The sequence below is a fragment of the Nicotiana tabacum genome, chromosome 13, assembly GCF_000715075.1.
Source record: "Nicotiana tabacum cultivar K326 chromosome 13, ASM71507v2, whole genome shotgun sequence".
Lineage (NCBI taxonomy): Eukaryota > Viridiplantae > Streptophyta > Magnoliopsida > Solanales > Solanaceae > Nicotiana > Nicotiana tabacum.
Genome location: NC_134092.1, coordinates 100,521,318 through 100,539,660, shown reverse-complemented (window position 1 = coordinate 100,539,660; position 18,343 = coordinate 100,521,318).

Below are 18,343 nucleotides of genomic sequence, written 5' to 3'. Positions count from 1 at the left end.
CTCACAAGAATAGTTTGATAATTGTTTATAAAGATTCTTCCGATGTGAAAGTACAGAGAAAAATGGAATTATCAAATACTAGCAAGATAAAAATTCAGTTTTTCATCAGAAGTAGTGTTCCATCGCAGAAAGAACTTTTTTTGATAAATAGGAATCATTATTTATTAATATTAGGGAATATGGTTTAAACCATAACATAGGTCCATATGGACATTGTTCACTTGACTAATACAGTACTTAGACATGTCCCTTAGGACATTTTGATTACCTAGAGATGCAAGCTTAGTGCAAACATCGTTGCTTAGATATTTAACTAGATAAATAGTTCCTTCATAGTCCGAATTTAACACATTAATTACAAAAAGCGGAGATTGTACCAAATACTTCAGATCCCTGTCGTTGGACTGTAGGAGAGCATTCATTGCCCGCATGTGAGCGGGCCTATTAGCTTGCTTGTAGTTGTGATGGATTGTTTGAAGCTTCACCTGGAGTATTAACAACATGCATTCACGAATAACAGTGTTAAGTATTATATTGCCCTGATCTAAGCAATTAATGACATATGTCGAATCAGTTTCAACTTCCAGGGGCTATGTAGCCTTGTTCATGAGCAATACGCAGTCCTTCTAGGGCCATCAGCTTGCAGTGGTGATGATCCAGGATATATACTGTCATGATCCAATTTTTCCTCTATTGGGTATCGTGATGACACCTAGTCTTAAAGACTAGGTAAGCCTAACATTTAGTGAATAATAACAATAACAAATAACATCCAACAACTTGAAATAGAAATCTCTATAAAATTTACAATTCCCAAAACCGGTAGTACAAGTCATAAGCTCTACAGAGTTTACTACAATTTTCTAAATACAACTGTTTGAAATAAAGTAAACAGTGTGAATACAAATCAGAAAGTGACTCTGAAACCTGCGAACGCAGCAGCAGGTTTACCTCGAGTCTCCACAGCAACAGTCCGTACAGCTAGCTAATGATCAACTGACTTCGAAATAACTGGATCTGCACAAAAATATGCAGAAGTGTAGTATGAGTACACCACAGCGGTACCCAGCAAGTATCAAGACTAACCTTAGTGGAGTGGTGACGAGAAACAGTCAAGACACCTACTAGACTAAATAACCTGAACAAGTATAAGTATAGGAACAACAGAGTATAGTTCTACATAAAGACTACGCGAAGTGGCAAATAATACGAAAATTTCAGTAAGGAAGGAACACAACAACTATCAGCGGAACACCATAATAATGACATAGAAGAATGATCGAAAACACATCCTAAATCCGATAATCACAGATAAAGATAGGACAAGTAACAACTCAACAAAACGACCGCTTTCACACCAGATTTTAGTCAATAAACTCCACGAGGTACCGAACCTCAGACTACTCACCACTCACGGGTCCCAATACCTGAACCCTAACACTTGGCATCATGTGCCCTGATTACACTTTATAACCGCATTGACAACTCACGTGCCAAATAGAGTCATTCTCACATAGAAGGCAAGTAAACAAGGGTGTGCATCTATACTCAACAATATCAAGAAAACCTCTTAACTGATAAGAGTACTTAACTACGTATATCCTTGTGCAAGTGTCCTAACATAGTTCATGCCAGCTAGTAAGTATAAGAAAAGAAATAGACAGCACGTAGGATATTTTCTCATAACTTTTCACAAGATAAAGCTCAAACTTACCACTACACAAATATCAACAACAAGAATTCCCCCAGGCCATTACAAGTCATCACAAATCAATCCCTGATATAGCCCACCTTGTCTCGCCATGTGTGTAATAATATAGTAAGTACCCGCCTTGTCTCGCCACACGTGCATAACAATATTCCCACCTTGTCTTCGCCACATGCGCAACCCATATATATATATATATATATATATATATATATATATATATATATATATATATATATATATATCCCGCCTTATCACGCCGCATGTACAAATATCAATAGTAACAATAGCATGGCAGAAATCTCATGCAATCCCATAACAACAATTGCACGACAGAAACCTCGTACATCATAGTAACAACAACCGCACGGCAGAAACCTCATGCATCACCACAACAAGTACAACAGCAACAATGACAATAATACAAGGGTATGACAAATAAGTCAACTCATAAATTCCAGAACTCAAAGAAACGGAGGAACTAATTCACAAGAAGTAGCCACAATAGAGAATGCTAGTCATAATAAGGACATCTCAACAAGAAAGGAAATACTATGTAACAACGGTCCATAATATACAGTTAGACAATGAGGGAGCTAACACAAGTTGAATAATTCCAAATAAGGACAAGTCAACTAAATTATAGGATATCTAACTTCTTTTAAGGTTGGGCAATTAGGAAAGAGATACAACAAATTCAATAAAGATAAGCAGCAGAAAGATAATCATAGCCTCAATTAAGGGTGAACAATTACAGAAGAGATAATTATAACTTCAAACAAAGATAAGCAGTTAGGAAAGGATAACATGGCAATAGAAGAGATAACAATTTCAGTTAAGGCACAGATGAATCAAATAAGCAACAAGAGTGGATCATGAAGTAATTAATTCTAATTAAAACAGGTTGAGGTGAAACTAATAATTAAGAGACGTACTCATACCATAACAACTGCATAATCAGTGAATACAAGGACCTGAGAACCCTAAAAGGCCAATTTTCAACAAATAAATCTGAGTACGTGCTCGTCACCTCACGTACACTGACTACAATTAGCAGAGAAGACTCAAATCCTAAGGGGTAGTTCCCCCATACAAGGTTAGGCAAGATATTTACCTAAAAAAAGACAAACTGATACTCTAAAATAAACTTCTCGGGTGAAATGACCTCCGGACGGCTCAAATTTAGCCAAAATCAATTACATACTATAAATACAACTATAAGAAACTATCTAATTAATGAAATCAAAGCTAAATTAAAAAATTGCCCCAAAAAGTCTCCCCGGGCCCACGTCTCGAAATCGGATAAAAGTCATAAAATACGAACATCCATTCCCTTACGAGTTCCTTCGTACCAAAATTATCCAAATCCGATATCAAAATCCCAATCAAAACTCAAAAACTTAGTTGAAGAACTTCTCCCATTTCTTTCAAATTTCTCAACCAAATTTCTTAATTAAATGATGAAATCAACTATAGATTAGTGGAATATAACCATGAACGAGTTAATAATCATTACCCCAAAGTTCTCTCTGAAAAATCCTTGAATTTTTGCCTCAATCTGAGCTCTCAAAGACCCAAAATAAAAATGAGATCAAACCCTCGAGATTAACCCTTTTCTGCCCAGCGATTCCGCATCAGCGGACTACTAGTTGCACCTGCGACGCCGCACCTGTGGAATTCTCCATCGCAGGTGTGGAGATGGCTTAAGGTCCAAAGATCCCCTTCTGCGGACCAGGGAACGCACTTGCGAGCCAGCTTCTGCGGATGACCTTCCACATCTGTGACTCTACCCAGGCCGCCCTTTTCGCTCCTGCGGTCAATCCTCCGCATTTGAGGATGCGCAGATGCGGATCCCATTTCGTACCTATGCTCACATAACAAGCTTGACCAAACCGCACATGCGCTCCTCCTTCCGCACGTGCTATCCCGCACCTGCTGTCTCCCCTCCGCAGGTGCGAAAATACCAGAAACCAAAAAATCTTCAGCAATTAGCCTAAGTCCAAATTCTATCTGTTAAGCATCCGAAACACACCCGAGGCCCTCGGGACCTCAACCAAACATGCCAACTAGTCCTAAAATACCATACGAACTTAGTCGAGCCCTAGAATTACATCAAACAACGCTAAAATTACGAATCACCCTCCAATTCAAAAATTGAATCCTTCTTCCGATTTGACTCTAAATCATCCGGTAACTGAATTCGACCATGCACGCAAGTCAATACTCATAATACGAAACTGCTCAGGACCTTATGCCGCTGAACGGGACTTAAATTCTCAAAACGATCGGCTGTGTCGCTACATGTACCTTGAAAGCCAAGTATCCAATGGCCATTGCTATCCCTAAAGAGGCCACCAAAGCCACAGAGAGATGAGTTTTCCATAAAAGAACCATCAATGTTGAGCTTGTAAAGACCATGTGATGGTTTGTGCCATTTTACAGCAATGGGCATTTTATTGTGAGGGAGCTTCACTTCAAGACGTTATTTACCAAGGAAAGACCATGATTTTCCCTTCGCTCTCTTTAACATTTTGGTTTAACACCACGCAGGCAGCTGGTACCTTTCCAGCTTCTTCATCAGGTAACCGGGCAATTCCCCAAAATCTCCTTCTGCACGAGTGGCTATCGCGCCTAACTTGGTCTCTTCCACGGATCGGTGGATATGAAATAGAATGAATTCAAGGACAAAGTCGCCGGTATATTGTGATCTAGATCCAGGAAGGGCCAGACATGAATCGAAAAGAGTTACTTTCCTCATAGGAGAAAGGGTGCGCGCATACCGAAAAGAAGAACGAAAGGGAAGATCGCATAAGAGCCTCTTTATCTTTATGAAGACTTAATATTATTTTACAACTTCATTGTCGAGCAGCCCTTGGATGGCCACAACCTACATAGCCCGGAATAGGCATCAGACTTTATGTAGTTCGAGGTCCTTTTTTAAACAGTTTCGTCTGGTTGGAAAAATCAGAACTCTTGTAAACCAGCTTGATAAAGGGTAGTGGTAGGGACAGTCTCATGATTTCCTTCTCCGTAAGAAGTATGTATTCCACAGCTAGTTTGAAAACATTCTTTAAGTGCAGCGTGTAAGCAGTATTTTCATGAATATTTTTATTTCTGTTGGTTCAAATATTCCATATAGAAAAAGAAAAAGCATTGGTCCAATTAATGATATTGTTCCTAAGGTTAACATTATGATCGCAGATACTAAGGATCCTGTTATCATTATTTACCCAGGTGCATGGATCTATGCCTAAATTGCTCCAAAAATCCCTCACAGTGGTGCATTCAAGAAAGATATGGTTGTTGGTTTCCTCGCTTGTTCTGCACACCGTGCACACAGGATCTACGTTCATGCCAATGTGGCTTAAGTAAGCTGTACAAGGCAGTCTTCCATGATAGCATGTCCAGATTAAGAACTTAATTTTGTTTGGGCATTGTAGGTCCCAAATCCAACTAAAATCCTTGTTTGATGGAGTGTGACACTTAATTAATTTGTAACAAAACTTTGTAGTAACAGTCCATTTGTATTGAGGGACCAAATGGGGATGTCAAAGTTGTTGGTGTTTGGGGTGACAATTATTACTTTGTTTGTCAAAGTTATGGGAAGTGTCATATAAAGTTTGGATAGATCCCATTTGTTGTTAAACCATATATCTTTAAAGGTGAGATTTACGTCAGCTTGAGTTAGAGGGCCTTTAATGCATTGGCATAAGGGTGGCATTTTGATTAGCCATTGGATATTCCAAACACTAAGGCTTAACATTTTGTTGGGCAACCAAGCGATTCCCTTGTTGCAAATATTCCAACCATGGATAATGCTATTTCAAATGAATGACGGGGACCTAAGGTTATTCCTAGACCCATGAAGACCTATGATTGTTTTTGCCCATGGGGTTTGGGTATTTGTAAGAAGTCTCCAAGATATATTGGCTAGGTTTACTAAGTTCTTATCTTTGGCGGAGTGGATATCCAAACCACTCTCCTTCTTATCTTTAATAATGGTGTCTAGTTAATCAGGTGGTGCTTTTTAGAAGTATCATTTGTAACTCATATAAAATTACGTTGGATTTTATCTATATATTTGAGCACCTTAGAGGGGAGCAAGGAGTACTGTATTACATGGTTAGGGAGTGAATTAAGGCACGAGGAGGCAAGAGTGTTTCTACCAGTTATGTTAAGGCAGTTTGTCTTCCAAGTGGCCAGGCGGGATAGCATATTATCAAGAATATATTGGTAGTTTTTTGCCCTTTGTTTTGAATTAGTAATAGAGAAACCAAGATATTTTTCAAAAGTGTGGCTAATGTTAATATTAAGAAGGCTAGAGAGGCTAGTAGCAGTATTTTTGGGTAGTGTTTTGGAATGATAGTTTTTTATTTTGCCTTATTAATATTTTGGCCCGATAGAATGCAGAACTAATCAAGGCACTGTTTAATAGTATTGGAAGACTTATCATTAATTTTTGACATTTAGGGTAAGGTTGTCATCAAAAAAGAGATGGGATAATTGTTGATTGCTCTTACCAATAGTAACCGAATCCCAATATCTATTGTCCACTTTATAGTTAATTAAAGTAGACAGTAATTCCATACAAAGGATGAATATATAAGGGACATAGGATCTCCTTGCCTAATACCTCTACTAGGGGAAAAGAATTAGTTCTTCGTCCATTAACAAGAACAACTATCCTACTTGTCGTTACACAGTTCATGATAAGCCTTGAAATATTGGGTAAAAACCTGAAGTAGGTAAGGGCTCTATGGATAAAAGATCATTCTAAACGGTCAAAGGCTTCTTCTAAATCTATTTTAAGGATCATGTTATTCTTCTTACCACGATATTTATTCATTTTGAGGATAGGCTCTTGAATGATTCGCAAGTCTTTCTACTTTTTAAGAAGCTGGATTGATAGGGGCTGATTATTGTATCCAAGAAAGGCTTTAATCTATTGGTGATAATTTTGGTGATGATCTTGTATATGGTGTTACATAAACCTATGGGTCTAGATTTTTTTAAATTATTTGCATTAAGAATTTTTGGGATTAGGCAAAAAAAGTATCATTGATACCATTAGGAATGGATCCATTTTTGAACGTTTCTTGACATAAATGAATTGCCGATTGCCTCACAGTATTCCAGTATTTCTGAAAGAAGAAAGTGTGTAGGCCATCAGGTCTAGGCGCTTTATAAGGTTTAAAGGAAAAGCATGCCTTAGTAATTTCGGCATTTGTGATAGAGTTGTCAAGGGAGGAGAGGTCAATATTTTGAAACCTTTTGGGCCATTCTTAGTGCTATTCCAGTTGCTATTGTTATGGGATGTAGTAAAAGAATTCTTGAAATAATGGTAAGTATGATCCATAATGGCGGTTGGGTCGTCTATCCAAGAATTATTATCATCTTTAAAGTAGACAAATTTGTTTTTTCTTTTCCTGTTGGTAGCCATAATTTGGAAGAACTTGGTGTTAGGGTTTACTTCATTAACCAATGGATTCTAGATCGAAGTTTTCAATAGTCCTCCTCGAATTTTAGAATATTAGTGTAATTGTTATAAAATAAAGACTGTAAAGTAAAGACAAGTATAGAGAAAAACTAATATATTATTCAAACTTCAAACTTATGTACATAATGAACTAAATTCTACTCTATTTATAGAAGAAAGGAAGCCGATGTGTAAGCTGCTACTGCAAGCTGCTGTGTAAGCTGCTTGTAAGCTGCTGTGTAAGCTGCTTGTAAGATGCTGCTGTAAGTTGCTGTGTAAGCTGCTTGTAAGCTGCTGCTCTAAACTGTTGTGCCAGATATAGATAATCTTCTATCATGGGTAATATTTATCCATAACGGAGTACCGAAAGGATAAGTTTCTTCAGGAGGCTTATTTCCAATAGAGTACTAAATAGATAAACATATTTATGGCGGAGTCTCATATAAATAAACTTCTTCAGGAAGCTTATTTTCAACGGAGTACTAAATGAACATCCATAATATAATATATTCATAACACTCCCCCTTGGATGTTCATTAAAAGATAATATGCCCCGTTAAAACCTTACTAGGAAAAACCCCGTGGGAAAAAATCCTAGTGAAGGAAAAAGAGTACACATATTTAGTAATACGCATTGCTAACTGCCTCATTAAAAATATTATAAGAAAAACCCTGTGGGAAAAAACCTTAATAAGGAAAAAAGAGTACATCGCGTATTTTACTCCCCCTGATGAAAACCTTGTTTCAAATATTTAAGTCTCCGCATTCCAATATTGTATACCATCTTCTTAAAAGTTAAAGTTGGTAAAGATTTGGTGAATAAATCTGCCGGATTGTCACTTGAACGGATTTGTTGCACATCAATGTCACCATTTTTCTGAAGATCGTGTGTGTAGAATAATTTTGGTGAAATGTGCTTCATTCTATCTCCTTTTATAAATCCTCCCTTCAATTGGGCTATGCATGCAGCATTGTCATCGTATAAAATTGTGGGTCTTTTCTCATATTTCAAACCATATTTTTCTCGAATAAAATAAATTATTGATCTCAACCATACGCATTCCCTACTTGCTTCATGAATAGCTATTATTTCAGCATGATTTGAAGAAGTAGCAACAATAGATTATTTTGTGGAGCGCCATGATATGATAGTACCTCCACATGTAAACACGTACCCGGTTTGAGATCTAGCTTTATGGGGATCAGATAAATAACCTGCATCTGCATAACCAACAAGATCTGCACTATCTTTGTTAGCATAAAACAAACCCATATCAAGAGTTCCCTTTAAATATCGCAATATATGCTTAATCTCGTTCCAATGTCTTCGTGTAGGAGAAGAGCTATATCTTGCTAGTAAATTAACAATAAAATGCTATATCAGGCCTTGTAGCATTAGCAAGATACATAAGTGCACCAATTGCACTGAGATAGGGTGTTTCAGGACCCAGGAGTTCCTCATCCTCTTCTGGAGGTCGGAATGGGTCCTTATTCACTTCAAGTGATCGAACAACCATTGGTGTACTCAATGGGTGTGCTTTGTCCATGTAAAAGCGTTTTAAGACCCTTTCTGTATAGGCAGATTGATGGATAAAGATCCCGTCTGCTAAATGTTCAATTTGCAGACCAAGACAAAGTTTTGTCTTCCCAAGATCTTTCATCTCAAATTCTTTCTTAAGATATTCAATTGCCTTTTGGAGCTCTTCTGAAGTTCCAACAAGATTTATGTCATCAACATAAACAGCAAGTATAACAAATTCTGAAGCTATTTTCTTTATAAAAATACATGGACAAATAACATCATTTATGTAACCCTCTTTCAGCAAATATTTACTGAGGCGATTATACCACATGTGCCCAGATTGCTTTAAACCGTACAAAGATCTTCGTAATCTGATTGAGTACATTTCCCGAGATTTTGAATATGCTTCAGGCATTTTAAATCCTTTCGGGATTTTCATGTAAATTTCATTATCAAGTGACCCGTACAGATAAGCTGTAACCACATCCATTAGATGTATTTCAAGCCTTTCACGTAAGGCTAAATTGATGAGATATCGAAATGTTATGGCATCCATAATGGGTGAATATGTTTCTTCATAATCGACTCCAGGTCGTTGTGAGAATCCTTGTGCGACAAGGCGAGCCTTGTATCTTTCAACTTCATTTTGCTCATTCCTTTTTCGCACAAAAACCCATTTATGACCAACTGGTTTTATACCAGCAGGTGTTTGGACTACTGGTCCAAAGACCTCTCTTTTAGCAAGTGCGTTCAATTCTAATTGAATTGCCCCTTGCCATTTTGGCCAATCAGATCTTTGTTGACATTCTTCGACAGATCGGGGTTCAAAATCCTCACTATCTTGCATAATTGTTAAGTGCAACATTATATGCAAAAATATTATCCACCACTATTTCAGATCGATTTAAATTAATCCCATCACCAGTAGAAGTTATTAAAAGTTCTTCGCTCACTTGAGTCTCGGGTTTATTGATTTCTTCAGGAATCTCATAACTAATCAGATCTTAGGTCTCTTCAGGAGATCCCTTCATAATATTATTTTGATCATTTGTCGATTTTCTTTTTCTAGGATTTCGATCCTTAGAACCCATAGGCCTACCACGCTTCAGGCGTGCTTTAGGTTCACTAGCTCTCATGCTAATAGATGGTCCTGCTGGGACATCAATTCGGATAGGCACATTCTCTGCAGGGATATGTGACTTAGTTATCCTTTTCAAATCAGTAAATGCGTCTGGCATTTGATTTGCTATATTCTGTAAATGGATGATCTTCTGGACCTCCTGATTACATATAGGGGTACGTGGATCAAAGTGAGATAATGATGAAACTTTCCACACAATTTCTCTTTTGATTTCCTTTTTCTCTCCCCCTAATTGTGGGAAATTTGTTTCATCAAATCGACAATCTGCAAATCGAGCAGTAAATAAATCTCCCGTCAATGGTTCAAGATAGCGAATAATAGAGGGTGATTCAAACCCAATATATATTCCTAACCTTCTTTGGGGGCCCATCTTACTGCACTGTGGTGGTGCTACTGGCACATATACAGCACATCTAAAAATTCGTAGATGGGCAATATTTGGTTCATGACCAAAAACTAATTGTGACGGAGAATATTTATTATAATGTGTTGGTCTGAGACGGATAAGTGATACTGCGTGCAAGATAGCATGGCCCCAAACAGTAGTGGGCAATTTTGTTTTCATAAGTGGTGGTCTTGCTATCAATTGCAGTCGTTTAATAAATGACTCTGCAAGGCCATTTTGAGTATGAACATAAGCTACCAGATGTTCAACTTTTATCCCAACCGATAGACAGTAATCATCAAAAGCTTGAGATGAGAATTCTCTATCATTATCAAGGCGAATACCCTTTATAGGATAATTTGAGAATTGTGCCCTTAATCGAATTATTTGGGCTAATAACTTTGCAAATGCCAGGTTGCGAGATGATAATAGGCACACATGAGACCATCTTGAAGATGCATCTATTAGGACCATAAAATATCTAAACAACCCACTTGGTGGGTGAATAGGTCCACATATATCCCCATGTATACGTTCTAAGAAGGTAGGGGACTCAATGCCAACCTTCATTGGTGATGGTCTAGTGATCATTTTGCCTTGATAACAAGCATCACAAGAAAATTCATTATTTGTAAGAATCTTCAGGTTCTTTAATGGATGCCCACTCGAATTTTCAGTAATTCGTCTCATCATTATTGATCCAGGATGGCCCAAACGGCCATGCCAAAGCACAAAAATATTTGAATCAGTAAACTTCTGGTTTACGATAGAGTGTGCTTCAATTGTACTAATCTTTGAATAGTATAAGCCAGAAGATAAAGTTGGTAACTTTTCTACAATGCATTTCTGGCCAGAAATATTCTTTGTAATACAAAGATATTCCACATTCATTTCATCTATTGTCTCAACATGATACCCATTTCGGCGGATATCTATAAAACTCAACAAGTTTCTTCGAGACTTGGAGGAGTACAATGCATTGTCGATAATAAGTTTTGTTCCCTTAGACAGAAATACAATAGCTCTTCTGGAGCCTTCAATCAAACTTATATTACCAGAAATTGTAAAAACATTTGCTTTTTCCTTATGCAAATAAGAAAAGTATTTCTGATCTTTGAATATGGCATGAGTTGTTCCACTATCAACTACATAAATATCTTCATGATTGGTCTTTGATCCAAACATAATTTGAGGATTATCCATATTCTTCAAAATGACATAAACAAAATAAATATGATAGTAAACATTATTATCAAAGCATAACTTTTATTTATGTACAACAATTACATAACCATACTATCTACTACAAATAACAAAAATTAAAATATTTACATTTCTACAGATTCATCACCGATTACATGACTTGTTTCTCCTTCTGGGAGTGCAAAGTAATCAGCTACATCCAAATGCATGAAGTCTAAATTATCTTCAGAAATAAAATTTGCTTCAGCATTTTTTCTCTGTCTTCTTCAGGGAGGCTTGATAAAGCTCAACCAGGTGCTTTGGCGTACGACAAGTACGTGACAAGTGCCCTTTTCCTCCACATCTATAGCATGCATTTTCTACATTTGGCGTTTGCACCGCTTCATGTTTTTGCTCCTTCCTTTTCCACTGCTGGTGGTGAGGAGGGTTCTTTGGTGCATTATTATTACCACGATTAGAGTTTCCTCCCCGACCACGGCCATGACCACGACTGGGGCCACGTCCTCTTCCACGTTTAGCTTGGTGGAAGTTCGTCTTATTCACTTCAGGGAATGAACAAGAATCAGTAGGTCGGCTTTTATGGTTTTTCATTAATAGCCCATTATGTTGCTCGGCTACAAGAAGATGTGAGATAAATTCAGAATACTTTTTGAATCCCATCTCTCGATATTGCTACTGCAGGAGCATATTCGAGGCATGAAAAGTGGTAAAAGTTTTCTCCAACATATCATGATCAGTAATATTATCACCACATAGTTTTAATTGGGAAATAATTCTGAACATAGCAGAATTATACTCACTGATAGATTTAAAATCTTGTAGCCTTAGATGAGTCCAATCATAACGTGCCTGTGGAAGAACGACCATCTTTAGGTGGTCATATCTATCTTTCAAATTACTCCACAGTATGAATGGATCTTTAACAGTAAGATATTCCATTTTCAGGCCCTCATCAAGGTGATGGCGTAGGAATATCATTGTTTTGGCACGGTCTTGGTTTGATGCCTGATTTTTATCTTTGATGGTGTCTGCCAGACCCATCGCATCAAGATGAATTTCGGCATCAAGCACCCAAGACATGTAGCTTTTGCCCGATATATCCAGGGCTACAAACTCAAGTTTAGAAAGATTTGACATTATTTAGAAAAAGAAAGTTCGTACCTCTTATACTTTCAAAGTATTTGCTCGAGATGGTAGAGTCTCGTGCTGATAACGTGTTATAAAATAAAGACTGTAAAGTAAAGACAAGTATAGAGAGAAACTAATATATTATTCAAACTTCAAACTTATGTACATAATGAACTGAATTCTCCTCTATTTATAGAAGAAAGGAAGCTGATGTGTAAGCTGCTACTGCAAGCTGCTGTGTAAGCTGCTACTGCAAGCTACTGTGTAAGCTGCTTGTAAGATGCTGATGTAAGCTGCTGTGTAAGCTACTTGTAAACTGCTGCTCTAAACTGTTGTGCTAGATATAGATAATCTTCTATCATGGGTAATATTTATCCATAACGGAGTACCGAAAGGATAAGCTTCTTCAGGAGGCTTATTTCCAATAGAGTACTAAATAGATAAACATATTTATGGCGGAGTCTCATATAAATAAACTTCTTCAGGAAGCTTATTTATAACGGAGTACTAAATGAACATCCATAATATAATATATTCATAACAGTAATCGAGTTTTAGGGAGGTTTCTAATTATTGGAGGTAAGAACTAGTATGGTACGAGGGAGATAGTTGAATGCCCTCGAGCCCGGCAAGGATGCATTTTTTATTTTTAAAGATATTACCAAAAATAATATTTTTTCAGGCTAGGACTTTATCTCTAAAGATTGGCGTTGCCATGGTAAAAGAGTTATTTGACCAGTGACTTGCTACTACATTATGGAAGTGAGGGTGCCCACACCAAATTGGTTCAAGACGGAAAGGTTTTGGGTATTGAGGGCTTTGTTTAGGAATGAGAATGACTAACAATGGGTTGTGTTCCGAGTGAGTTTTAGGTAAATGAATAATTGAAGTATGTGGAAAAATTTGGATCCACCATTTATTACCAAAGACCTTGTCAACACATTCCATTATTAAACTATTATTTGATAGTCTATGATTGAACCAAGTATATTTACAACCTTTGAAACCTAGATCTATTAGTTTACAATAGTTTATGCTAGTCCATATTTGGGCTGATCTTCTATGACTTATTGGTCTTCCTCCTAATTTATTATTAGCTTTTAACACATCAGCAAAGTCACCACCAATTAGCCAAGCCCCATTATAATTGTCAGAGATATTTTCTATGTTTTTCCACATTTGATCTCTAATAACTTTATTAGTACTAGCATAAATGAAAGAAAAAAGCCAAGTAAGTCTAATAGGGAGTACCTCAATAGTAGCATGTATTTTATGGTTTCTACAGATAAAGTTGTGAACGACGACCTTTGCATGATCCCAGAGAATGACCATACCACCAGCCTAACCTTCTGTTGGAAGCTCAATCATCTCAGAAAACCCAAATTCATTAAGTAGAGAAACATGATTTTGCATTCTTGTTTCAAAGAGAGTAACCACGTATGGCCTATGTAAGTCCATAAGCTCCCTAAAGTTCCTCCTAAAGTCGTCTTTATTCCTACCCCTTATGTTCCAAATGATGAATTTTGTTGCACTATTCATGTTAACATTTTAGGTGTGTGGGTAACCATTCTTCATTATCCTCTTGGGAGCAGTAGGGTTTCTCCTTAGTGAGGGAACTAGGACCATTGCCTTGCTGCCCACAGTTGGATCCTGTAGAGGGCAGATGTCCATTGCACATTTGTAGAGAGTTTGTGGACATGCAAGAATATGCCTCTTCTCTTGCATCTCCCTAAATAAAAAGACTTTTACCTCGTCTAGGTTTGACAATTCTACCACTGATTCTCCTACTAAGTTGATTTGCTCGTTCATTTCTTCTTCCGCCTAGTTGCCTACGTTTAGTTCCACTGGGACACTGAGGTCCATGGTTTCCATGTGCCCTGCCATGTTGGGGTTCTAAGTGTGTATCTGGGGAGGTGGCATCTCTTATTGCATCAGGATGGGATTCACTGCACTCATCACCTCTGAGGGGGAGAGGGGAGAATGGTAGCTCTAGACCTAGGCTTTGAGGTAGTATAAGGGTGGGGTTGAAGTGAAGTGGTAGGTTTCATTATGTTCTCATTTATTGCACCAGGTTTGGATTCATTGATGGGGCAAGAGGATGTAGAATGTTGTTTACCTATACATGATTCATGTAGTTGTTCATCGCTAGGTGTAATCCCTCGGACACTAGTTGGGCAAGGTATTATGAGTTTTGGATTAGTATCACACTCTCTTGGCCATTTATTGTGGCATTAAACATGAGATCCCTCCCCATTAGACCTAACTATATCCAATATAGTGGGTGGTGGTCTTGTGGCATGGGTGATTGGACATAGATGAATAGAGGGTTTTGTAGTTGTTGTGGAAGTGGTGGAAGGTTCTGGCATGTTCAGGGGTCGATGTTGATGGAGTATTTGGATGAGACGATATCTCCTCCGATTTATTAGTGATATTCTCGGGATTGTTGCTGCTAGTGTTGGACTTTAAATTGCAGAGGCTTATGGAGTAGGGAATGATTGCATCTATTTGCATGGAATTAGAGTGGGTTAGCGTGGTGGATTTTGTAACGACCCGACCGGTCATTTTGAGCATTTTCACTTCGCTCGATAGTTTGAGGGCACGATTATCTCCGCATGATGTATTATGACTTGTGTGAATCATCGATTTTGATTTTTAGGTTGTTCGTAATTGATTTGGAAGAATGAACTTCATGATTAAAGCTTTAACCTGAAAGAGTTAACCAAGTTTGACTTTTATTTATTTGACCCCGGATCAGAGTTTTGATGATTTCTTTAGGTCCGGATGGTGATTTTGGACTTGGGCGTATGCCCGAATTTGCATTTGGTTGTTTCTTGAAAGTTCTAGCGCTAATTGGCGAAAGTTGATAATTTGGAGTTTTGGAATGTTCATAAGTTTGAGCGGAAGTTTACTTTGGTGATATCGGGTTCGAATTTTGGTTCTGGAAGTTGGAATAGTTTCGTTATGTCATTTGAAACTTGTGTGCAAAGTTTGAGGTCATTCCGAGTTGATTTGATATGGTTCGGCACGAGTTTTGGAAGTTGAAAGTTCAAAAGTTTATTAAGTTTGATTTGAGGTACGATTCGTGATTTTTATGTTGTTTGATGTGATTTGAAGCTTCGAATAAGTTTGTATCGTGTTTTAAGACTTGTTGGTATGATTGAATGGGGTCCCGAGGGGCTCGGGTGTATTTTGGATCATTGGTTGAGAAAACTAGTTAAGTTAAGGATTTGGAGTTTGACCATGGTCAATATTGGGTCAAGATGAGCCCTTTTTGAATTTTTGAGTGCGCGAGCATGTTCGTAGTGTGTTTTATAACTGAAACGCATATATAGTTTGTGTCCGGGAGGTTCCAAATGAGTTTTGGGTGCTAAAACAAAAATTCTTCCGTTGCTGATTTTCTGGTGTAAAACAATTACTAAAATGTCATTTTTTATCTCTTAAATTTCCAAACTTTATTTAAAACTTCAAAATATCATATTTCCCTCATTTTAAGGCTAAATTGGGTGATTCAAAAGCCTAACTTGACTGACATTTTACAAGGAATCCATTGGATGTATCAAAAGCGAGTTTCGACATTGTTTGGCACACAAAACACGGCAGAACAACTGGGGGAAAAATATTTAATATCGAGGGTTTGTTCATTTGGTCATATTTTGAGTTGGGGAGCTCGAATTTGAGCAATTCTTGAGGAGATTTTCACCATATGAATTGGAGTAAGTGTTCTCTACTCGGTTTTGGTTATATTTCGTGAATCTATTTTTGTTTTTGGTAATTAGGTTGTGAATTTCAAAGAGAAAATTGGGGGGGGGGGGGTGTCCAAAGTTTCATAGAGTGAATATTTGAGTTTTGAACATCGATTCGGAGTCAAAGTCGGGTGAAACTAGTATGGTTGGACTTGTAATTGAATGGGTTATCGGATTTTATAAGTTTCATTGGGTTCCGATGCACGGGCCCGAGTTTGACTCTTTGTCGTTTTCGGGATTTTGATTAAAGATTCGACCTTTATCAATTGGGTTTGTTCCCTTTGGCATTATTTGATGTATTTGAGTTGCTTTTGGCTAGTTTCAAGTCGTTCGGAGGTCGGTACATGCGAGATGGCATTTTGGAGCATCGTTTCTCTTGCTCGGTATTGGATTTGGCTTGTTCGAGGTAAGTTATACTTCTAAACTTAGTATTGAGGGTATGAAACCCCGAATTACGTGTTATGTGATTAATGTTGAGGTGACGTCCATGCTAGGTAACGGGCGTGTGGGCGTGCACCGTGTAAATTATAATTTAGTCTATTCCATGGAACTGTGTAGCTATTTTCTTGTGGATATTTTCACTGTACTCTGTGTTAGAATACCTGAGCTATAATTCATACTAGAAATCATGCTTAGGCATATGTTGGTATTATTGGGACCCACTGAGGTCATTTCTGTTGTTGAATTATATGTTTAAATTGAAGTTTTATACTCAGTCATATTTATTCATTGCATATCATATCTCAATATCTGTTGCTATTTATTGATACACCATACAATCATTTTTGGGCTAGTTTCATGACATTGTGAGCCCGAGAGAATGGAGAGTTTGATGACTGAGTGAGGCCGATGGCCTGATTGTGAGTGATATTTATGGGATCGGGCTGCACGCCGCAACATGCTTTATTGATTTATGATTGGATCTGGCTTATTATAGCACTTGGGCTGAAAGAGCCCATCCAAAGTCTGTACACACCCACAGTGAGCACATTTGATTTATATTGAGGGATGGATCTTCCCTGTGCATATATATATATATATATATATATATATATATATATATATATATATATATATATATATATATATATATATATATATATATATATATATATATATATATATATATATATATATATATATATATATATATATATATATATATATATATATATATATATATATATATATATATATATATATATATATATATATATATATATATATATATATATATATATATATATAGATTGAGTACTCTGAGAGTGTGAGTACATGAGTTCATCACTGAGATACATTGCATTTAACATGCGTACTTCACTACTAGAAATACGGAAAAACCGTCCAAAAAACCGACCAAAGTAGGTCGGTAATGGCCAATAATCGTCCAAAATGCGACAATTCACGTGTGGACGGTATTTTGAAGGTATGAAGGGCATACCGACCAAAGTTGGTCGGAAATTACCGACCAACAATGGTCGGTATGCTCTACACGACCATCTGACAATTTAATTGACTTACCGGCCAAAATTGGTCGGAATATTATTTTATTAATGTAATTTTACTGACCAAACTTGGTCGGTGTATTAAATTTATTAATTTTGCCTATCGACCAATTTTGGTCAGTATTGGAAAATATATTTTTTTATAAATAATTAAAATTTAAAAATACTGACCAAAATTGGTCGGTAAACTAGACAGGGCAGGCAGCAAACCGACCAAATTTGGTTGGTAATGTTGAATTTCTGGAAATTCATTGTACATTAACCGACCAACATTGGTCGGTAATGTGCAATTTTATTTTATTTTTTATTAGTTACCAACCAAGATTGGTCAGATTTTTGGGTTTAATTTTGGCAGAAAATGCCTGTTTTGTTGGCTACACCACCTCCCAAATAAAAACAGCATACCAATACCCCCAATTCACATCTAATAACCACCAATTCACCACATACAACCCCTAATTCACCACAAATCCAACCAAATATCCAACAACAACAACCAAACATCCAATTAATACTTTAAAACTAACAAATT